The following is a 24,196-nucleotide window of genomic DNA, read 5'->3' on the forward strand; positions in this document are numbered from 1 at the left end:
GGAGAGAGGGACGGTTGGTTCTGTGCCAACCGCCCCTCTCTCCGACCTGAGCATATTTTATTTCGGTGTGGGCGGGAGGTCACAGCAGGGCCAGGCCAGGTGCTGGGTCGGGAGATAAGGACGGTTCAGTGCTGTCCCTCTCTCCCGACCCGAGCATATTACTGCATGCACTGCACTGCAGTGCAGTGCATGTGCATGGTGCGGGCGGGTCGCGGGAGGTCGGGGGCCAGCTAGACAGATGACTAGTGGGTCGGGACTCGGAGGGACGGTTCAGTGCCGTCCCTCTCTTCCGACCTGAGCATTTTTTATTTTGTTTTGGTGCAGCCCGCACCAAAACAAAAAAAAAAATGCTCAGGTCGGGAGAGAGGGACGGCACTGAACCGTCTCTCCCGACCCACTAGTCATCTGCCTGGCTGGCCCCCGACCTCCCGCCCGCACCATGCACATGCACTGCAGTCAGGGGTCAAGTCCTAAAAATATAAGTGGGGGGACTCATCAAGAAACGCAATGGGATGTGACGTTGCCAGAAATGAGCATATCAAGGTGAAATATGCACATTTCATTAAACTGCCTTTGCATAACCACCACCCAAATTGCACAAGACAAATGGCATTTGCCCTTCATAAAATCAACACCCACACAAAACCAAGAGAGGATATTTTCTTCGAATAGTGTTTTTAAAAACATTAAAAGGTGTGCATGTTTTAAACTCCGAGAACCAAAACAAATGTTTTCCCTGAAAATTGCAGTACCGAAAATGGGCATTTTCACCTTTAGTTGTTTGTTATTTTTCATCAGGTTATATAGTGCAGTGGGCAAGTGTCAGGCCTGCAAACCTGACGACTGTGGCTCGATCCGTGAGGTTGGCTTTAATTCATAAACTAAAAGAGCACATTCAATGTTTCTCATTTTAACTGGGGGGACTGAGTCCACCCACTGAAAAAAGTGGGTGGACTCCGTCCCCTCGCGTGTACCCTCGACTTGAGCCCTGACTGCACTGCACTACTGCAGTGCAGTGCAGTATAATATGTGGAAATCAAGGCAAACTCACTTCTGATCTTGGTTGTGTAAGTTCAAAATTGTTAGATGATGTCATTTGTGGCGAGGGGCACCAAATGTTGTGTAGTCAAAAGGTAACAAATGCCCTGATAACTAACACTTCCTTGAATTACGAGGTCAGTTGTTTCTGTGGGGTCTACTGGCCTTGCACCTTCCGTTATTTATGAGAGATCCAGCAATAGTAATTGCATAACTGAGGTGATCACAGTGTATCCACCATGTAAGTTGGAAGGGAATAGCCTAAGCGCTATATCCCAAGTACATAGGACTATTATAAATAGTCAGTGTGCAAACTTAAAATTAGATCTTCCCATATGTGAGTTGGAGGACGACGGAGTACAGTTTCCTGGGCAGAACATGTCCCAATCCTTTTGTGAGTCCTCCACTCCTCTAGTTGATATAAAAAAAGTCCCCATTAGCAGTGGATGTGATGTTCCCACAAGGGTCAATGAACGCTCCTAGCGTTCTCAGTGGCTTGAAAGATGGGTTTATTTCTGGTGGTCTGTCATGGGGTGCAGGCATGCACAATTCTGCACCTAATGCGCTTCCACTGTCAAAGGCTTTGCCTGACCCGAGTATATGTAAGAATGAAAGTATTGGCGATAGCACTATGACATCTAGTATGATGTTGAATGCCTTTGAGAACCTGCTGACAGATCTCTTGGCAAAATGTGCACGGTTAGAATAAAAAATTGATATACAGGCACTGCTAATACACAAAAGTATGAACATTGGGCGGAAAGTAGGATGTGAACGCAGCACCAGCACATCTGGATTGAAAATGGTACACCATAAAGAAAATGCTGAGACCAAAAAAAACCGAACAAATGCCGCACCTTGTAAGCCTAAATCTAATTATGCGTTCATGTAGAGTAATCTAATTAAACTGAGGAAAAATAAAAAAGGTAAGGCTAATTTGATATGATAGGTTATTTATAACGCGCTTAATACCCAGAGGTTTCTAAGCGCGAACCCGGGGATCAAACCTGTGGTGCTCCATGACGTATTGCTTCCACGGCGAGCACGTTGCCCCTGAGACTATCCTCCCGAGACAGAGAAGTCTAAAGAATGCCACTGGAGAACCGCTCATTGGTTCCCCGTTAGATGAATCTGTGTTAGAACAGGGCCAGGCCAAGTGCTGGGTCGGGAGAGAAGGACGGTTCAATGCTGTCCCTCTCTCCCGTCCCGAGCATATTGTACTGCACTGCACTGCAGTAGTGCAGTGCATGTGCATGGTGTGGGCGGGAGGTCGGGGGCCAGCCAGGCCAGATGACTAGTGGGTCGGGAGAGAGGGACGGTTCAGTGCCGTCCCTCTCTCCTGACCATATTGAAAGGTATAGCAGGAGGGAATGTGGCAGGGTCAGATGGTTGGTGGGCAGGAGAGGGGTGTTGTGCACTGGGATGGAGGCCACTGGGATATTGAAAGGTGTACCAGGAGGGAATGTGGCTGGGTCAGATGGTTGGTGGGCAGGAGAGGGGTGTTGCTCAGAGGGATTTGGGTTCACAGGGATGGAGGCCACTGGGATATTGAAAGGTGTACCAGGAGGGAATGTGGCTGGGTCAGATGGTTGTAACCATATTCTGGAAACCTTGTTTTTGTGGTTGGTTCGGATTGTCTCATTGGGAAGGATTAGTTCATGTGCTTAAGAGGTTACAGTATATTGGGCCCTAACTGGTGTGTGGGCATGAGTTTAAGTGTGGAGTGTGGTGTGCTTGCCTTGGTGTGAGGCTGTCTCTCCTTAGTGTAGGTATAGTCTGCGAGTGGGTAGCTTGCATGGGGTCTCTTTGTCCTCCCCTAGTAGTTTCAATCATGAACTTCCACTTTCGCATGACCTCATTCGACCTTTGCAATTAGAGTCTTAGCTCTCATCGACACACATGGGGCACACATTCATGCATTGCGAGCTCGGCGGTAACTGAAAATAAAGGTGGTGCGGCGGGCACCTTCATCTGATTTTTAAGTACACCTGATTATGAGGAAAAACGCATGCATGTACATGATAGTATCACCTACAGACACAGGATGATGGTGAGTTTACTACCACTGGTAATATCTCTATTCCCCTTAATGTCCTTTAGGAGTACGGAATGGAGAATAACGGTAATCTCATAATAAAACAGAGGCACCACTGTTACCACAGGTGGTAATGGTATTTCAGCTTTGTGGTATTAGCACCACCAATGTGACCACCAAACTCATAATGATCCCTAGAGTGTCCTGTAGCATTAATTTCTCTTTCACTTATTGTAATTGAATGGTGTTATTCCCGCCAATAACGTGTCATGCGAGTATAGGTGTGACCTCCAACACAATCAAGGCATGGATAGGACCAACGTCACCAGAAGATACAGCGCCTCTGTCCTGGTTCCGCCCACCCTGTGCTGTGAAGCGCTACAGCAGATGCCTTCCCAATAAACCTCGGTGCCCACGGACTGCCCTTTAGGAATCCCTAGACGCGATCACATTCAGCGCAAACTGTCTCACAGTTAGAAACACAGCTGTTAATGAAGTTTCACTTCCGCTCTAGCTGTCGGTGCCGCACTAATGAAGCTCACAAGAGCATGGTCACCTGAGCATTTTTTATTTGGTTTTGGTGCGGGCGTGAGGTCACACAGGGCCAGGTGCTGGGTCGCGAGAGAAGGACGGTTCAGTGTTGTCCCTCTCTCCCGACCCAAGCATATTGTACTGCACTGCATTGCACTGCAGTAGTATGAGTTCAGAGGATAGCGCCCAGAAGCTGCGTGTTTCCACTTCTGCAGGAGTGAGACACTTTTTGGGCCAATATGGGCCAATTTTATGAGTTACTTAACTATGCGGATAGTAGTTTTGACCAGTGTTGCTGAATAAATATTCATTAAAATGCACAATTTTTGTCCCGTTTTATAAAAATACCTCCCCCTTGGGTAAACAGTGTCAAAAGAATGAATTGCCATTTGCAACTTTGGGCCACTTTTTCATTAGTGCCCAAGACAATTTTATGGTCCAGTCCGACCGTGGGGGAAAATGAATACAATTTGAGAGTGGAAGGGTAAGGCTGGAGACCACAAAAACCCAGAGCATTCGCAGACTGAGGGCATCCATTGCTTTTCTTACCTATGCGAGCACAGCCAGGCGCCTAGAAGCTATCCAGGAACCATGGCATTATAAAAATGCTTCAAAAATAGAACACACAGGCGAATAATTAAACTGCATTGCACTGGGTAACACAAGCAAACCCGCACTACCTTTTTTACAATATAATGGGAAATGCAGTACAGCTCTAAGTAAATGTTTATTAAACATGTTCAAAGTCCTCTGTAAATGGAAAGTGATTCTTACCTTAATCCGGTCCCATGCAGGTGGTAGAATGAGAATTAATTTTAGGGGGGGGGTTGCTGAGATAGTTCGCTCGTGTTGCCCCCGAGGACACTGATCCAAGGCCCCCCAAGTCAGAGCACCAACGCAGTTTCCTGGGATGTTCAGTCTCATCCTGGCAGGGTGCCGGCAGGAGGTCAGGGGCCAGCCAGGCCACCCATAATGTCTAATAGTTTGATGCTAAAAACTAAAGTTTGCTTTGATGTCCTTAGTTGAATATTCTTAAAACCATACATAACAACACGTCACGCTGGAGGTTTGTGACGAATCTCCAAACCTAAGTGAGTTCATGACACAACTTATTTTATTGTGAGTGTGTCTTAAATCGCTGAAAATAAAGTGGGTAAATAGATATTTTGCCTCTTGCATCTTATTATTTTCCATTTAGGATGTGGAAAATAAAAGGTACACTGATATTATTTTGGCCCAACATGCTGCTATACGAATGCACATGTTGTCATGATGCTTTACTATGCAATTTGTGTATTTTGCAAGTAAACTCTATAGGACATTATTATAATAGGTCTTGATTGAGACCCAAAACTTAAATATTTGTTCCGATTAAAACATGGAAGAAGATGGCTGTGCCCAAATTGCACAGTGGGTTAAAATCCCTGTTCACTGTTTAGCTTAAGTGTGTGATCCTGAGCATATAATGTAATCTCACCCTGGCTTCAACTGCAAAAATGTGAGTGTGTATAAGTGATTACATTTAAAACCTTAGAATAGGGCTTGATTTGACAGGTAGACATAGTCTCAACAGCGAATCAGCACACCAGAGATTCTAGTATAGCGCACTAACTGTGGTTGAACCAACATTACATTTTCTCCTCTGTTGCTCCCAGCCACTGAAGTTGCTTGGTTCGTCCAGAGTACTGCCCCACACTATATGTCCTGCTATGCTATGATATTGAGTCTTTCATTGCACACCACCATCTGACATTCTCACACTTTCTAGGATCTTCAGGATCTGCAAGAAGTGGGTGTTTTCAGACATAAAGGAGAGAGCTAACTGTTTGTTACATTGAAGCTGCACTAGAATAGTCTCATTACTGGTAATGAAGTTAGATGCCCCTACACAAGTAATTTAGCGCCTCTTCCAATATTTGAAGGGTTCGCCCCGCCCTATAATTTTAGACTAGGTGCACCCCTATAGCATTCTCAGACAACCTGTTCTAAAAGGACAGCAGCCTGCAAAACGAAGTACTTGCCTAAATAATGAAAGAACACATAATTGAAAATGGATGCATGTTGTGATGTGCTGATGTGAGTCTGATCAACGTGCATGCGGAATACACTGCATGGTCCCCATTGCGGCAGGGCAGCCCATTACGTAAGAGATACCCCCAACTGGAAGCTATTGGGCACCCTCATTTATCTCAAACTTCTTGTTACTTTATTGGGGACATGCACAGTTGAAAGTAATTTACGTGTAAAATGTAGATATGGGATTTCAGCTGATGCTTATTTCATTTATTTATTAGTTTTTTTTTTGTAACACACTACATGCTTTGCATTGCTCCAGAGTGGATTGCCGGGAGAAGGGAGAGTTTCTGGGGTTGACTCTTTGGGAGAGAATGTAATGGATGGGGGAAGCAAGCAATCTTAATAAATAGGTCAAAGGAGGGTTATGTGGCTACTGCAAAGAATGTTATGGAATCAAAGGATAGCCTCCCAATAGGACCAGCACAGACTTTTATCCTTCTAAAGTTAACACAAATGAATACTATTGAATGCAGTAATATTAATGTCATCCATTACTACAGGATCTGGAAACATCCTAGGTTTGAACAGAATACAAAAGCAGTATTCTTTTTGTTACCTAAAACGTATTTATTTTCAAGTTGATGAGCTTTGGAAGCAGTGATGTGTGGGTATTTCATCAGCTTCCTACCCAACCCCACAAAAGCAGAAAAACAAAGTTCGATGTAGGGAAATATTTCTGGAAGCACAGTGGAGTTCCTAAATAAAATGCATTGAGCTGTGACAGGGACAGTGTCAGGGCATTTCAAACTTTTCATGTCAAGTGGGCCCCTCCAGCAACAGTCCCAGTGTTGCCAGTCATCAGTTTTGTAACACTGCAATATATACATTTCTCTATTTTCATTCTGGGGCTTGAAATGTGTACTTTGCAGTGCTCGCTGTGTTTTTTCTTCCCACTGGATATACAGAAGTGTTATTATATAGATACATTTGGAAAATGGTGTGCTGTATATGTGCAATTGAGGTGGTAAGTGATTTTTTTATGGCTGGCTAGTAGTTTGGAACTTGAAATATTCACCCCTGTATCCCATACCCCACCTAGCTCTTAACACATTTTTAAGCAAGGGATGTTCATGATAAGACCAGCAAATGATAAAGAGTATCTGTGTAAAGTAATGTCTAGGAAATGGTCTGAGTACCAAGCACATGAGGAATACCATACATGGGATCCCACTCGTGTGTGCATGCTCCTCGTAGTGCCCTGGTTTCTTAAATACTCGACTTCCTAGCCTCTTAGAATGAGTATGCCCTTATCAGTATTCCACATCCTTCAACCTCAAGCTTCACTCTTTCCTGGACGCATCCTTCTCTTAGTAGACTACCTGATTCAAGCTTTGCAAACATTCTCTAACATGTGAATGCCTGTTCTTCATTCCCTAGGGATTCATCTGTCCACAAGAGAACAACCAGGTGACTGAAATCCTGCCCAGCCAACCCAGAGGCATTTAGGAAGTGTTGTTTCCAGACTGCTCAAGGTAAGAGAACATGGTTGTATATCTTCCATATGTTATTAGTGATAAAGCACTTGAAGGAAGACACCATTCAGTCTGTTTACATAGCTACTAGTCCGTCCCACGTGGCTCCTGAATGTGTAGAAAGCAGCTGCAGATTATCCATGGTGTAGCTGTTGTGGTGGTGTATCCACTTGCCTCTCAGATCATGTGTACCCCTTAACCTGCCATGATTTTGTGGGTTGTGGCCTGTGGGCTGAGATTCTACACTCCATTTTTTCCAAAAGAGAACACATATGGCCACTTAATGAGGCAAAATTTGACACAGAGCTACAGAAAGGCAGGACTTTTTCATTAGCAGGGCCATAGATGGCTGCAGCCATCCCCAATCTTAGCCAGAGTCTTTGAAGTCTCCCACTCTTGTAACCAGTCTACTCAAATCACTGCTAAGGTAAAGAGAGAAATAAATCTGGGGAATCAGATTTAAGCATAAATCTCTTTGCCATGCAAATTGGTCTGCATTTCTCACCCTTACCAAAGAATAGGGTTTTCAATATCTAAATCTGATATATATCCCCATGAGGTAGGGCTATCTCTTTCCTGAATAGTTCGACTCAGACCTATATTGTACAGGTGTATCCGAGGTAGGGGAAACCCCTAACACAAGCATAAAGTGGATTGATTAAAGAGACAATAAAAACATTGTGAAATGCAACTTCAATCTCTATCCTGCCATGCAAGATTAATGCATTGCACACAACTGAATGATTCATTTATCGGAAAAACACATTGATGTAATAGGCCACAAAACATGGAGACACTGTTCGCAATGGGCGAGTGAATATTCACTCTGGGCGAGTAAGAAAGACTGTTTGAATTTAGAGAATTGGCTTTAATTAATAATAGCAAGTGACGTGTATGTCTAGCTACTAGCTTATAACGAGCATTTATAAAAGTATCTTTCTTTACAAAACTATTTACATAGGATGCTAAAGTGGCTAAAGAAGAAAAATGCTCCAGCTACATCTATGGAAACAGCTCAAAAGAGCTCAGATGTCAGAGTAGAAGACCCAGCAGTGGCAGAAAATCTAGGCGGGGAAAGCAACTTTAGTCCAGTGCCTGCAAGTAGAACAGATGAAATGCTTAAGGTACCTGAGAAAAAAAGAAAAGTACCCCCTGAAGAGGTTATGCCAGTGATGATAGAAGCTTCCGATGAGAAAGACAGTGTAATGGACCTGGTCCTTGGTGAAGAGGAAAATGTGAGGGAGGAGGAGGAAAGAAGTGAGCATCCTGATTGCTGGTCATGGGAACAGTATGAAAATAAATGCAAAGAATACCCTTGGCTTACTTCTTCCAAAGGGAAGCTTGGATGTAAAATCTGTAGGGAAGTTAAAAATCTTGGAACAGAAACAAGTCAAGGTGTGCATTTCTCTCTGGAATGGGTGAATTCTTCAGTCAGCTCGTATGGTCCCACTAAAGAAAAACAACACAGCGCCCTGCGTAAAAAAATGTATCTCCATAAGAGCAGCGCTTGCCATTTGAAAGCAGTGGCCATTTTAGATGTAAGGACTTGTGAATCCATTACTCAGTTAAATTCCAGAATGCAAGTTAAATTATATGAAGACACATGCCGTGTATTTAGAAGTGCCTACAAAATAGGTAAACATGAACGTCCTTTTACTGATCTACCATTGGATGTAGATGTTCAAAGAATGAATGGTGTTGATTTGGGAAGAGTGTTGCATTCTGACCACAGCTGTGCTGACATTATTGAGCACATAGCAACCACGATGAGGGCAAAACTGGTTCACCATATCTTGCAAAATGAATCAAAAATATCTGTATTAATAGACGAATCCACCACCTTCAGTAAACTAACAACTTTAATTATTTGTATACGAGCATGCATTGAGAAGGAGGATCCACCTTTGACCTTTTTCTTGGACCTTGTTGAACTGCCTGGTACTTCAGCAGAAATAATTTTTGATAAGTTATTGGCATGCTTGCAGAGTTATGGCCTTACAGATGACTATCTAAGAATGCATTTGATTCAGCTAGTGACTGATGGGGCTTCTAACATGATAGGAAGGAAGTCTGGTGTAGGAACACTACTTAAGATTAAGTATCCACAGTTGACTATTTGGCACTGTGCTAACCACAAATTAGAGCTTGCGGTTGGCGATGTTTCAAAAGAAGTCACAGGGATTAATCAACTTAAGATTTTTTTTGACAAGCTGTATGCAACTTACCATGCCTCCCCAAAAAATCAGCGCGAGCTAGGGGAATGTGCAGCACAGGTAGAAGTGAGGCTTCTCAAAATAGGAAAGATTTTAGATATACGTTGGGTGGCCTCCAGCGAAAGGTCAGTAAAGGCTGTGTGGAATAATTATAAAGCTCTAAATAAGCATTTTGGTGAATCTTCTTGTGACACAGCGAGGAGTGAAATTGAGCGTAACAAATACTGTGGCTTAAACAGAATGTTAACATCTACAGTATTTGTGGAGAACCTGGGGATAATGTTCGATGCCCTGACAGAACTGGGTGACTTATCCAGACAACTGCAGCGTCGTGACATGACATTATATGAGGCAGACAGAATAATCCAAACGCATATTTATGTCTTTGAATCAATGGCATTGTCACCTGGGCCTTATGCTACAGCTACAGCTACTGCTGTCGAACAAATGAAATTTAATGGGATACAACTGCAGCACAGTAACACCAAAGGTTGTATTAGCATATCAAGAGCTCAGTTCTTTAGGAGTTTGACAAATAATATTTGCCAAAGAATGACAACAGCAACAGCATCAAATCTTTCAAAGAATACCTCCAACAGAGAGGGAGAAATTGAGTACAAACAGCTGATAGATGCAATGAAGCTTCTGAATCCACATTATTGGCCCGTTCCTGTGGATATTCAGTATGGTGATGCTGACTTGCAGGCATTTTGTGATAAGTTACATGTTTTTGATGCCCGACAGTACATAAACGCTTTCAGGGATTACAAACAAAATAAAGATTGCATGATACCTATACAGTTGAAACCTTTAGCAAGAATTGTGGAAACATTTTCCACATCCACTGCTGATTGTGAGCGTGGCTTTAGCGTGATGAATGATGTGCTTACCCCATTGCGCAATAGGATGTCAGTTACTAGATTGTCCTCTGTAATGTTCTTAAAAATTGTTGGGCCTCCTGTGACAGAGTTTATCCCACACTGCTACGTAAGGAAATGGTTGCAAAAAGGCAGGAGAAGCGCTGATGCCACAAACTGTATGGCTCGCAGACAAGTTGTTAATGAATCAGCTTATAAGCAAATCTGGAACGTTCTGGCCAGTGAATAATTTTTACTTTCTGAGCACAAGTTCCCTTTGCAACAAAACAATTCTGAATAAAGGTCCCTTAGCATCAGCGTACATGGAATACAACACAATATCATTGCACTCTGTACCAATGTTTAAATACATATTTAAATGTAAATTACAATATTTATTTTGATAGTTTTTCTGTATATATTTATGTCAGTACTACTGCCTATAAGCTTAATTAACAGCTGCCTCTGCTTGAAGTGTAAAATAAAATGTAATTCAACTATTAAGTTAGCATGTTGTTGAATGAGCCAAGTTCATATGTATTGTTCAGCTGCTACAGCTTTAGGTTGACAAGGCAGTACTCGCCTGTAATACTCTGAGCAGCACCAATCAATGAAGCCGAACCTACATGCTTTTTCTAGAGCCAGCCGTGCAGTTCTTATCATCCAAAATCAAGCCCTAAATGGATTTATAGTACAATCTTTTCCTTTTCTTTGAATGGATACCTATGCATCCCTGATAGTAGTTCTAGCTAAGTGAAATATTGCCAGAAAGATAGATCTGAATGATTTAGCCATGCCCCCAACAAGCCTCCTGCACAAAAACAGGAGCAGACCATCTGAAAAGGGAGTTAGGGTGTGAACCTGCCAGATGCCACACATTATAGGCAATCCACCAAAATGTAATGAGGAAGACTGGTTTCCCTTTAATCTGCAGTGCCCCAGCACGCATGCCCAATAAGCAAAGCAAGGCCAGGGTATTTTGATTCCCCAGTCTTGTATGGCCCATTCGGGATGCAGGCTGGCAACCTGCAGGTTCAAATATGCTGTGAGGGTGCTCCTGCGCCTCACAGCGCATTTCAGTCTATGTGGCTATGAGATGTAGGTACTGTGATTCTATCACATATGTCAGGACCCAGGAAGCTCACCCTGCTTTCTGGTTCCTATATGTGGAATCCTGGAGCCGGAGGCCTGGATTGAAGAGCTTCGTTGAGTTCGGATCTGCAGGAAAACAAGTAATGGGTAAAAAAAGCATTTGTGTATTCATCTGTGGTTGTCAGATGTGAGTGCATGTCTTTTGGCAAGAGGTGTCTGTATTAGTGGGTATATAAGAGTACAGTTTGACTGGTGGGTATAGGTGCGCATGTGAATACAAATGTAGTGTGAATATTCTGTGCGTGTGTGAATGATTGAGAGAACCTGTATGGGTGCATGCCTGCTGGTGTGAATGTGGATGAATATGTGTTTGCATAGAAGGTTGGGGCTTAAGGGAGTGTTGGTGCACTGAAATGTTTTATCAGGTGGCATAGCGGGGAAAGCAAATAAAATGAACATTCTTACATTGCAGTAGCATTTATGCATCAAATTAAAACATTATTTCTTATTATAAATTGCATTTTATACTGGGGTTAAGCGCAAAGCCAATATAAGTGTTCTTACGTGGCCAACCTGGAAAGGTTTTCTTACTATGGCATGGCATTTTGATCTGTGTTGAGAGGTCAAAGCCATCATGAAGTGTATCCATAATATGGGTGGTGTGGGGATTTTTAATTTGTTCTTCCAGCACGGACATGTTTTATTACTGTGGCATGCCATCTTAAACTGACGTTAAGGGCAAAGCCAACATGATGAGTGTTTTCTATGTAGCCTCGCCAGCCAACACGGTGCAGCCAGTCAGGACCTGTTTCAATTGCCAGTATGGACATGTTTCACTATAGTATCTTTACTGTTAATATGGTCAAAGCAAACACTAGTACATTCTTATGTGTAAATACTAGCATATATTGGTTTAACCTTCATGGACATGTATGGGTGCAGTCAGCATTAAATTACTTTTTTTACAATGGCAGAAAATTACATTGTAGTGGGAAAAGGCATCATGAAAATGTGTTCGGAAATGCTCCTGGGCACTGTTGGTGAATCTGCATCAAATTGATTTTTCACGACTTACCCTAGAAATCTGTTTGTAAACTTTCTATTTTTTTACCCAATTTTCTCTGAAAATGTGCTGCAAAAAAAGCACTGTTTAACCCATTATTTAAAAATAATTCTCATGGGCAAAACCCTCGGAACCCTTCTCATTTATTTAAGGCTCACTTGCTACGCTTGGTTGCTACCACGTATTTATGGTAAATTTTTATTTCCAGTCCCGCCCATTTATAAAATCCACCAGCCGTCGCTGGAAACAACACCAATTTTTCTACAAAATCCATAGCTCCACTACTATTTTTCTTCCACTTCGACCACTGCTGTTCGCTCTGCGGACAGGACACCGATTGGATAATCGGATTGCGTCATGTCTGCAAACACGCAACATGCTCACTGATTGGTTGGGGTGAAGCGTGAGGTGCATCACATTGTTTCGGTGCGCCCGCCATATTGGATCCGCCGACAACGCGGCGTCAAAGTAAGTATAAATCGAATTGTGGGGAGTGTGTTGTTGTATAGGAGTGCTTGGAGAGGTTGGGGGAGTGAGAGATGGGTGAAATGATGTGTTTGTTTAGGTGGGAGAAGGCCGTTGTCCGCGAACATACTAAACACTGGGCGCACTACTGGCTATTTTACTTTACTATAATGTTGGTTTTGGGTTGTTAGTAGAGCATTGGGTGAAGAGGGTATGTATTGAAGAGTTTGTGCATTGGTTGTAATTATTCTTTTAGAATGTTAATTGAAGTGGATAGGTTTTGAGGTGGATGTGTTATGTTTTTGGGTTGTGTTCATTCGGTAGGTGTTTGTTTCTATGGGTTTATTATGCTGCGGTGGTTGTGGCCAGGGCCTAGAGTCTTGGGTGCATGGCTGACGTGTACTTATGCCTTCGCCATGCACCCAAGACTCTAGGCCCTGGCCACCACCACCACAGTATAATACACCAATGTTGCCAAACATTTTGACTGTGGTATGTGGGTTGCTTAGGGGATATGTTTTCAAAAATATGAGTACTGATTGACAGTAGTATAATCGTGTTTATAGTGTAATGAGATGATGTGTGTTAGTTTGTTTGTTAGATTGCGTTCAGAATGTTGGTATTGAAGACTGTAGGCATTTTGGGTTGCAATATTTATTGGTGATGTGATCCATTGCATGGTTGTGTTATGTTGCAGTGTTTGAGAGTCCAATCATTATATACTTACTGTTTCCTTTGTTGAGACTGTATGTAGTCTCCACAAAGGAAACAGTCAAGTGAAACAGCAAGTAAAGCGCTCGCTTTGACATCTGTGCAGAGTCTGCTAACCAGGTTTGAATCCCGGCAGAGCTAAACTGAGCCTTTCATCCTTCCGAGGTCGATAAATGAGCACCACACACCGTGGGTAATAATAAGCAGCGCTCAGATACCTGAGGGTTCGTAACGCTATGTAAGTGCCAAATTATTATTAGAGTTTTGGCCAGGCCATGCAGTCAAGATTGTAGTGTTTGGCAACAAACACTGCAGCATAAAATACCCAGGGAAGCAAACATTTTGGGTTGTGGTCTATGGTCAGGTCTTTGCTTGAATGGGTGTGTTATGCTGTGGTGTTGGTGAGTCCAATCATTATGTACATACTGTTCTGTAGTTGTATGCAGTCTTTTCATGACATGGGTAATTGGAGCAGACATTCTTTTTCAATCTCTGTGATAAAAGAAAAGATCACATGTTAATGTGGGTAGTTTATAATGAGTTATTGCATTGTATAGTAGACATTTCTGTATTTTGTTGACCCTCACAGTTAGTACTTTAGAAGTACTACAGTTCAAACCATTATACTGTGCAATTTGCTCAGTACCTGTGTTTGTTTATTAAATCATGGGTCAGTGGGAAAAAATCCATGCTGGATTAAAAAAAAAACGTTCTACATTGTACAATATATTTCTTTCATTGATTTCAGTTGGAGGAATTGAATAGGTGTATGGTTTTTGATTTGGAAGTGGTGGTAGTATTGTTGCAATTGGATAGCAGTTAGTGTATTCTATTTGTTTATTTCTTTTTCCATTTTAGTGGTATTCATCTGTCTGTTGGCTTGTTGCAGATTTTTGGGGCAGTTAGATACGTATGGCGTATTCTAACTGTTCACAGTTCTGAAGTTGAAGTTTTGTTTATGTTCACACACAGATTAGTTATTACATTTTGATTTTAAGAATACTAAGTAAGCGTTTACAAGATTTGATGGTAATATCTGTTTTAGAGTAATGGTAGTATCATTACATTCGAACCATCCACAATTCTTTTTTACATATGCAGTATAGTGACCTGCATTGGTTGTGGCTCCTGTGTGGCAGATTATACCTATTGTTGTGAAGGTTTTCTTACCAAGTGATACTTGACCATATGCGATTTCAGTCAGCTTGCAGTTGTTTTTGTTACCTTCTGCATTGTAACGTAAAAGCATTACTGTTACGGATTTACTATGTGTCTGTATTTGTAAGGTGGAGCGGTTATCTGAATTGCAGGTAATACATAATCTGCTATGGTTTGCATTTTGTACAAGTTTCTGAAATTGAATGAATTCACAGTTAGGTATGGAAACATATATGACACATTTATTAGGAACTTCTTCTTGTGCTACATGGCTGAAAAGAGTGCATGTATGTTTCCACATGTATAAAATCTGGAAGATTTCATTTATAGGTATGGTTTTGTTTACTAATACTTGTAGTAAGTACATTAAAAATTCCTGTGGATTGTATTGTGTGTTTATAGTGAATGTGACCATTCCAGCACAGTAGTCCAATTCCTGCTTTATTCCAGAAATACTGTTTTATAAGTGTTGTCAGGATTGTTCGTTGCATTTCTGTGAAGGGCTAACATTTGCCAACACAATTGGTCTGTCCTGTGTAAGTAAATATTGTCAATAATTGGTGGCAATTGGAATAGAATATTGATTGCTACATTTCTATAGCAATTTACACCAGTTGTATTTGAAAATTTGAATGGACCTGTCAGTTCTTTGTCCAAGACAATAGTTTGGAGTGTGCATTGTTTCAATGAAGAGGTAGTTGAGTTATTTTGAGTAGTAGATTCTTCTTTGGTTGGGTCCTTGATGAAGTATTAGCTTCTTTTACTTTCTTTGGAGGAATTGCTGTGAGATCCTGCAAAGTTTGAATCTGAAGTAGCTTTCTTTTACAAAGTTTTGCTTTTTGCGAAACAGGATAGGTTTTTAGATGGGGTGTAGAGTGAACACAGTCTATTGTATTCTAGAATGCAAGGAATATCAGCATTTACTTTACTTGCATCAAAGTTGATTAGAAATAGTCTGTGAAGTGTACGTAAGTGTGATAGTGCTACATAGCTCATGCCTTCTTTAAAGACTGTGCTACCAATATCTATCAATGCTTTATCTAGGGTATGACCTTGTGATTTGTGAATGGTGATTGTGTATGCTAGAGTTAGAGAAAATTGTTCTCTGCGTACATACATGTCTTTGAAAAGAAGGAAGCAGGCTGTTGGGCATCCTATCCTTTTAACTTCGGATAGTTTGTCAAAGAGAATATTGACAAACTGAATGTTGTGTCACATGGATATGTTTGAAAGCCAACAACTGTACCAAGTGCTCCATTAACTAGTCCTTGTCCACTTCAAGGTTACATGTAAGCATCACTCTACAGTTTAAAGATAATTTTTATATTTTCTCCAAACCAGCTGTTTTAGAGTTTTCCAAGGTATTTAGCCTTGTTTTGGCTTGTTGACATATGGATAGTGTCATACCATGTATGTCCAGTTTGTTTGTGGAGCAAATTTGAATTATTGGTGGCATTTCATTTTTTAACAGCTTGCAAGAGTTGGCATCAAGGACATACGGTTTACACTTTTGTGTGATAATTGTTCCATGACATAAGTAGCACATGAGTTATGGCCGTAGAGTGCATGGATGTGCCTGGTTTTTAATATAGATTGTGCTTCTTGAGATAGTACACCAACTCTAATACTTTTGAAAAATGTTGCCGTATGTGAGGTCTGTAGACTGACGCATGTTTTCAGTTAATTCTCTGTATTGGAAATGTTGCCAAAGGTTGACATTTCTTATGCTGCCTAGAGTTTTATGGCATAGTTTGTGCCATAAGGTTTTAAAAATAGGTTAACCTTTAACTGGTGTTAATTGAAGAAGATCCCCGAAAACTATAATGTGTTTTCCTCCAAAAGGTTCTTCATAGTCTGTTTTCAGTACCTCTTGTAATCTGAGGTGAATGAGGGTAACATTAGATTGGAAACCATGCTTACCTGATCTATTAGCAGCATTTTCATTTGTTTGAAAACTCTGCGTAGTTCCATTGCAGCTTCTGGAGAAAGTTGGTAATAGTCTAATTTGTTTTGGTGTTCTACTGGAAGGAGTAGTAATTGGTGTAAAGTGACACCACCTATATTCTAGGCAGCTAAACCTGTGGGGGCAGTTACAACAGCTGACATTTTGTTGTTTGTCAATTGTTGGAAGAACTTGCTGAAGATTTTGATTAAGAACGTTTTGCCTGAACCAGCTTGATCACACCCATATAGCAGTATAGGTTTGTAGTTTTGGCAGGTACAATTTTTACTTTCACGTTGCACACCATGTTCAATTTCTTTTGTTACTTCTTGGAAAATGCTACGCTGCTCATTGTTTAATTGGGATTTTAGTACAGCAAAGTCTTCTGTAGATTGCTCATACTGACAAATGGTGTTTTCTACTTCTGTCATGGCTAATTCTGCCTCATTTGCTATTAGTGACTATGCTAGTGGTTCTTGGCTTTCTGTTACAGAAAGTTGACTACTGTCAGGAGTGTCCACATCTAGTTGGGCCTGGAGTTCTTCTTCGTGTTGGTGTTCATTATGCAACATTGTTTTGTATTGTGTAAAATGTATGTTTGTTATAGAGCTTTCATTTGCTTTGAAAGCCTTGTCATAGGTATCTAGTAAATATTCTTCTTTTCTCCATGGTTTAAAAAATTATAGCAGGGACATCTAATACAGTTTTTATGTTAAGGAGTTTTTAATGACACATTGATATGATTAATGAAGCTTTGTTTGGTAGGTTTCACTAAGCTGCCTTCACAATTTTCAACTCTGTATCTAACTTTCTTTTCATCTGGTTTAATATTATTTTTGTATGTGAAGTTTTGGGCTATGTGGTATAGACACATGTTTTCCAAAGTGGTACTCCTGTTTGGGTAGTATGTGTCCGGTAAATTGTTTTTCAACATTTCCTGGCTGTTGGGATCATTTTTTGCTATTGTTTCTATGTCTTCGTATGATTTCAGAACTCTTTTTCTACATTTAGCAGGACCAAGACTTAGCTATACTATATTTTCAGATTTTCCACACAAGGCATTACCGGTTAAACGGTCTGCAGCTTCATAGCAGCCACATTCTCTATGGGAGAGCAATTTGATGCCGAAGCTGTACAATTTCTGTGATAGTGTTTTGTCAGATAATATGTCATCCCAGAGGTCTTGGGGATCTGTTTTTTCTGCTTTGGATAAGTAGGCTATGCCATATCGTGCAACTGCATTGAAATTGTCTGCATGAAGGTCACTATGTGTTGTTTGTGAAGGGATTTCACAAGCGACACATTTTTGGATGAACTGCAAAAGAGTGGCATCACTGTCCTGACCAAATTTAGGAGCATCTTTAAACCACAAAAGCATGTGGATGTGTGGTGCTCCTCTAGCTTGGTATTATTTTCTCCAAAAGAAGTGTTGCACTTCTCAGAGGGGACGAACAGTTTTATTACAAATGAAGTGTAGCATAGCAATGAAGCAATGATGGAAATATCTTGATACATGTACAGGTTCTAGAGAGCAGAGTTCTACTTTTTTACATTTTAATATCTATATTTGTTTTGTTTTTGTTTGCTATGCATAGGAGATCATACATCCTCCCATGCATATTCTGCAAAACTTAATGTCACAAACCAAGTGGGTGGGCCAAGGTTTCTTATCATACAGCGTACATCTCCATGACATCGGAACCAATATTCTTTTGTACCACGCATGTTTGCTAAAAGATGTGTAATGCTTGACTGTAAAACCTCATCTTTTTCTTGCACTTTTTGTAGTAATTGCATAGCTGATGTATTTTGAAAATGGGTACCTGATTTTCAATGAGTGTGCAACTCCATAGCATAGAGTTGCTAGTACACTTTCAAAGAGAAGGTGGAATATGTATTCCATGTTTTGTCTGAATCTAGGGTCTTCAGAATACATTTGTAAAGAGCAGTATTCTGATGCTTTTATTTGTGTGGGTCTTTCATCGTACCTTCCTCCTTTTCCAGTAGGAAAGGCAAGTGCTTCTATACTTTTTTCCCATATGTTGATTGGAGATCCTTTGGCTTGTCGCATTTTGTACGTTTCAAGTGCATCATCTATGGTGTCTTTAGAGTGCAATGGGTGAATTGTATAATGGTCTAATATTATTGGATTCTGTAGCAGGATCTAGAAGTTGAAATTGACCAGTTTCTGATGAGTCTTCCATTTTTTCAGTTGTTTCCCTAAGGTTTTCTTCAATATTTAAGTCCACGAGTTGTTGACAATTTATTTTGTCTTTTGTAGGTAAGCCATTTACTGAGATAATTAACGATTGATCTATTGGACGTTGCACTCCCAGAGTGTGTACATTTTCTTTGAGATCTAATGGCAAATAAACTACTTTGCCACACATGTCTTTCACTAATTCAGAGGGAGGTAGTTTTGCTGTTTTTGGTTGAAGGTGTTTTATTGCTTGAAATGGGTTCACTGTTTTAATTATGTTGCTCTTATATAAGTTAAGTTGTTGCAGGGGTTTTGGTAGTGGGAATAATTCCAGGTTATTCGTGATAGCATGTGAAGGTGTTTGGTTGTTGTCAAGTTTTGCAGTGCAGTAACTGCAAAGTATTAAGGGGTCAGTAATTTCGTATTCGTTTTCTGCGATAAGATAGAGAGCTAATTGGAACCACTTGGAATCTGCATTGCCTTCTATTTTGTACGTTATGTCTACTGTTTTTGTGTTATTTTTATAAAAAAAAAAGTCCTGCAGCATCACACACACACATGGTTTGGTACTTCAGCAGATATACATTTAAAGATTAGTATTTCTTTTTAGTATGTGTGTAATAGAAGGTTGCCATCTGTAAACTTGTTGCTAGTCTGTTGTAAAGCTATTGCATTTTGTAAGTGGCTTTCACTTTCAAGATATTTTCTCTGAATATGCTCTATTTCTTAGAGTAGTTCTTTGACTGTACCATGTACAAGATTGTTATTTAAATTGGCTAGTGCTAAAGCAGCAGGTTAAACATATTTCTTATAGTTGAATGAGTGTTGATATCTGTTTGATCTGGTAGAAGCTGCTTTTGCAAATTGGTCCAGAAATGCAGGCTAATGAATGTCCTTGTAGTACTGTGAATTTGCGCACTGGACAGGAGTCCATAGGGCCGATTCATGGAACAAATGTGCGCCGGAATTTGTGGCGCAAGCTGGCGCAAGCGTGAAAAAGCAAGCGCACGCGTGCGATTCATGGATGGCCCGACGCGTGTTTTCCCTTCGATGTGCGCCAAATCCGCGGGTGGTGCACACGGGCGCACAGGACACTGCAACATCCTGAACGATGTGTGCAACACGCACAGCGAAAGCGTACAACGTTAGCGCACACACCAAAAAGGGGACGGAACACAGGGTGGAACACGCGGCATGGGGAACAACGAATGAAAAAAAGGGCGTAACTGGGGAAGTACTGCTGGGAAGTACACGAAATGCCCACACGCACGCGAACTACATGTTTTCATGGAATCGAATAGGGGAAACCCATGCGCGCCAAAAGACACACACAGGCCTAAACACGTCCGCCACACGAAGGCAGGCAGAAGCGTCCCCGCGCAGTAAAATGCGTGCAAACAATAAACATATACATAAAGCTACGCTGAATGTCCCATTTCTCGCAACATTGATCATGGGACACCGCAGGAGGAGGCGAATAGCCAGGCCTGCATTATTTTGCCCAGGACCAGCCTTTTTGGGATGCCTGATGACCAGGTCTATGGCAGGTATAGGTCTCCACCTCATATCATCCTATACCAGGTTCAGGAGTCGGAGGATGACCTCACATCACCCACCTTGTGCTCCCAAGCACTGAGCCCCTTTGAAAGGGTGCTCAATGTACTGCATATCTTGGCCACTGGGTCATTTCAGCGGACCACTGCCATAGTGGGGGGTCCCATAGCCCATGCAGTCACGCTGCCTACACCAGGTGTTGGCAATCATGACTGCGCGACCCTCAGTCCGCAGGCACATATACATGCCCAGAACACCCTCAGAAAGGCAGGCCATGGTCCAGGACTTTTACAGGGTGGCACACTTCCCCAAAGTGCCTGGTGCCCTAGATTGCACCCATGTGGCCCTACGTCCAGCTAGGGCCATGGAGAATATCCACCACAACTGCAAGCACTGGCATACCATCAACGTGCAGGTAGTATGCAATGCACAGGGGATCATCACCTCTGTCAATGCTAAATATCCTAGATCCACCCATGACAGTTTCATATACAGAATTTCTGCCCTGAGCCGGGAACTGGAAGCTGGGAAGCATGGCGACACATGGATCATTGGTGAGTACAAATGCCTGTGCACATGCATGCATGTCACACACAGACAAATACACAAACCAAACTAATGACAACCATTATCACCTCCCCAGGGGACAGTGCCTACCCCCTGAACACCCACATGATGACGCCAATACGGAACCGACCAACCAACCCCAGGTAAGATACAACGCAGCCCATATTGCAACCTGGCCATGGTGGAGCGCACATTTGGAGTGCTCAAGTCACACTTCTGCTCCCTTGACCGCTCTGGCGGGCAGCTACTCTATGCACCCCCAGTAGTGTGCATGATCATTGTGGCAGCATGTGTCCTGTACAATGTTGGAACACGGCGGGGCGTACCGGTGGACATGGTGGTGCCCCCACATCCCCAACCACACGCTCAGGCGCTGCCCATGGGAGGGGAAAGGGCATGTGGAGGCTGCCCAACTGAGGGGCCCCTCACCTTTTGTGGCCTCCCAACCATGGCACAGATGTACTAGTACCAATGGGAGGTGCACACAAAAATTGTCCTGGGCAACTTGGGTGAGGGGGGCAAGGTACGTGAAGCAAACAGCACCCCTTTGCTCCTGCAAGGCTGCCTGTAGACCTTTAGGAAAAATGATGGGTCACGCAACGCTCAGGCATCCCAAAAAAGCAAGAAAAAGAGATATGTGACCCCTGTAGCCCACATGCGTGTAAAAAAACACACACAGTACGCTGTGGCAGCCAGGAACACAAATAATGTGTACGTGATCAACACGCAGGCTAGCATGCCCAAAAAAAAGGGGAACGCGACAAATAGGGACACCCGCATTGGGAAAAATAGTGTGTGCGACCCACCGTCTGCCTTGCGTGTAGAACAAGAACGCGTAGACAACACCCACACCAAAAGAAGAAGTACGAAGTGTAGCCGATGTGAAGTAATCGCATGTGAACCCCAACGTCTAGAAAACATGCAGCGCTCTCCACGAAAAGCACATACAGGGCGAGGGAAACATCCACGTGCACGTTACGTCACCTACGTGCTTATGCGCTAAGGGCCTTTCCTTGGAATTCACTCAACATGCTGTTTTTCATGTGCCAAATCACTCTGTATCAAGATGGCCACGCGACAACAAATGGAAGACCACGCTCTGGCCCCGAAAGGCCGAATTACTGCCCCCAGAGACCTTGCAGCCTCCGACGAGCCATCTGCTGCTGCCTGCCTGCCTGCCTGCTGCCACCGTGCACTGCCAGGTGTCCAGTTGCTGTGACCACCCCTGCTGGAACAGAAGACTCCCGACTGGTGTTCCATCACTCCACAGCCCAGCCCCAGGACCCAGTTGCCCACCCACACCTGCCTCGGGGGTTGCCATATCTGACGCAACACCATCCGGCACCAGCGGCAACCCCCCAGCAGAGAGGCAGAGGGCTACCAGCTTCAGTGAAAAGGTGGAACAAGTTCTGGGGCATTATGATGCCCTCTTCACACGATTGTGCGCCAACAAGGAAGGACGGAAGATGATATGGAAGGACATAGTGGGTGCCATCAACGCGGAGGGGATGGCACCCCGCGACATCAATCACGTCCAGAAGCGCTGGGAGGACTGCAAGTCCAGGACCCTCAAGAAGGCCCGGCACCTCTTGGACGTAGCGGATGCAGTGGGGCGCTGGGTCCAGCTTACCACCCAGCAGATGAGGGTCCTGGAGCGCATTCGCCCAGTGCTTCATCACCAGATCCTCAGGATGCAGGCCCATCTGGAATCGAGCAGTAAGTGCCCATGCATTCACGTTTAAAACAATGCATGTTGCAGTGTGGTGGTAGTTAGGTACTTGGCTGCATGTGTGACATGGGTCATGTATGGATGTGTGTGTGTGCAGGGACATGATGGTGGTGCATGCGAGTCCAGTAAGGCGTGACCCACATGGATTGTGTATGCGTTACAATGCCTCATGCAGAGCAGCATGCAGAATGCACACATGTATGCATGCCTGTGTCTGTACTTGGACATGTTTGGGGTGTGAGGGATGTGACATGTTTGGGGTGTGAGGGATGTGTGCTGCTGTCATGGACATGCATGGTGTACATGTCCGTGTGTCTGAGTAGTGTGCATGCCATGGATGCATGACACATGTCTGTGATGATGTGTTGATTCACTGATGGAGCCTAGTCATCCTTGTATCCACTGTGTCTGGGGGTATACGGGGCCAGATGCATGACCCTCCGGTGATGTTTGTGCATGTGATCAGCATGTCCCATGATGCATGTGAGTTTCAGCCCATCATGGGATGTTTCTACGGTGCCTTGGACAAAGATGTAAGTGTGTTTCCTGCACTGGCCCATGTGTTGTGGAGGGACTTGATGGAAGTGACGTTTGACAGTGCCACTCATGTGCTATTGCTTTCTGTCTAGGGGACTATTATACAGTACCCTGATGCTTGGGTTCAATATCTCCCTTTACACAGCGGCTAGTGAAGAAGAGGGCGGAAACGGCCCTGTGGAGGAAAGCAGCAGGGATGGCTCCACTGGCCGGAGACGCAAGGCCCTGTCACCCTCCCTGGAAATTCCATCATCCAGGAGTGAGGGGGATGGTGCCGCCTCCACCACAATGGCTGCAGCGAAAGGGGCAGGTGATCCCCCACAGGGGCTTGCGATGGCGGAAGACAGTGAGGAGCCATCCAGGTTGGTGGTGTGTGCGTAGGAGGAGGAGGCCACTACAGAGCCGCACATGGGGCCTGGTGGGGGTGGTACCACTAGTGCAAGTGGTGCAGTCCAGGGGCAGGGGCAGGAGGCAGCACAGGTCGCCGCGGAGGGGCCTGTGCATGTCACTGTCCCTGACACTGTAACTGCATCACCATGCACCAGCAGGGAAGCCCCATCCCAGGCCCATCCGCAGGTAGGGGGGGATGTCCACGTCATCTGGCACTCCTCTACCTGCGGACGTGGGGACCCATAACACGATTTGGTCCATCCTGATTGGTGTTGTGTTGCGCACACGTGACATTCGTGATGACGTGCATGCTTCCTGGCAGGACCACGCACGTCATCACGAAGAGCTGTGTGCCAACGTGGCCCATTTGGGAGTGACCATGGTCTGGGGTTTTCTCCATGTGTCAGCCAGTCTTGCGGCCCTCTCCTCCTCTGTGCACACTATACGCCAGTCGTTCCCTGTGCAGTATTCTGGCCCAGATTCCACCAGGGCCACCTGTGAACCAGCCCCAACCAACGCAGCCAGCCTTGTGTAGATTCCATCTCTGCCACAGTCGGGAGTCAGAG

The 24,196-nt window shown here is 43.5% G+C and overlaps 1 long non-coding RNA gene across 1 annotated transcript in view; it reads left to right on the top strand.

Annotated features, from left to right (window-relative positions):
• LOC138571760 (uncharacterized) overlaps positions 1 to 24,196 on the top strand; it is a 248,895-nt gene that overhangs the window by 182,062 nt on the left and 42,637 nt on the right. Inside the window, exon 4 of the long non-coding RNA XR_011303896.1 lies at positions 7,058 to 7,152. This is a non-coding gene — a long non-coding RNA (uncharacterized lncRNA). The remainder of the gene's footprint in view (positions 1 to 7,057; positions 7,153 to 24,196) is intronic.

The sequence above is a fragment of the Ambystoma mexicanum genome, chromosome 1p (genome assembly GCF_040938575.1).
Source record: "Ambystoma mexicanum isolate Mex_15411 chromosome 1p, UKY_AmexF1_1, whole genome shotgun sequence".
Classification (NCBI taxonomy): Eukaryota; Metazoa; Chordata; class Amphibia; order Caudata; family Ambystomatidae; genus Ambystoma; species Ambystoma mexicanum.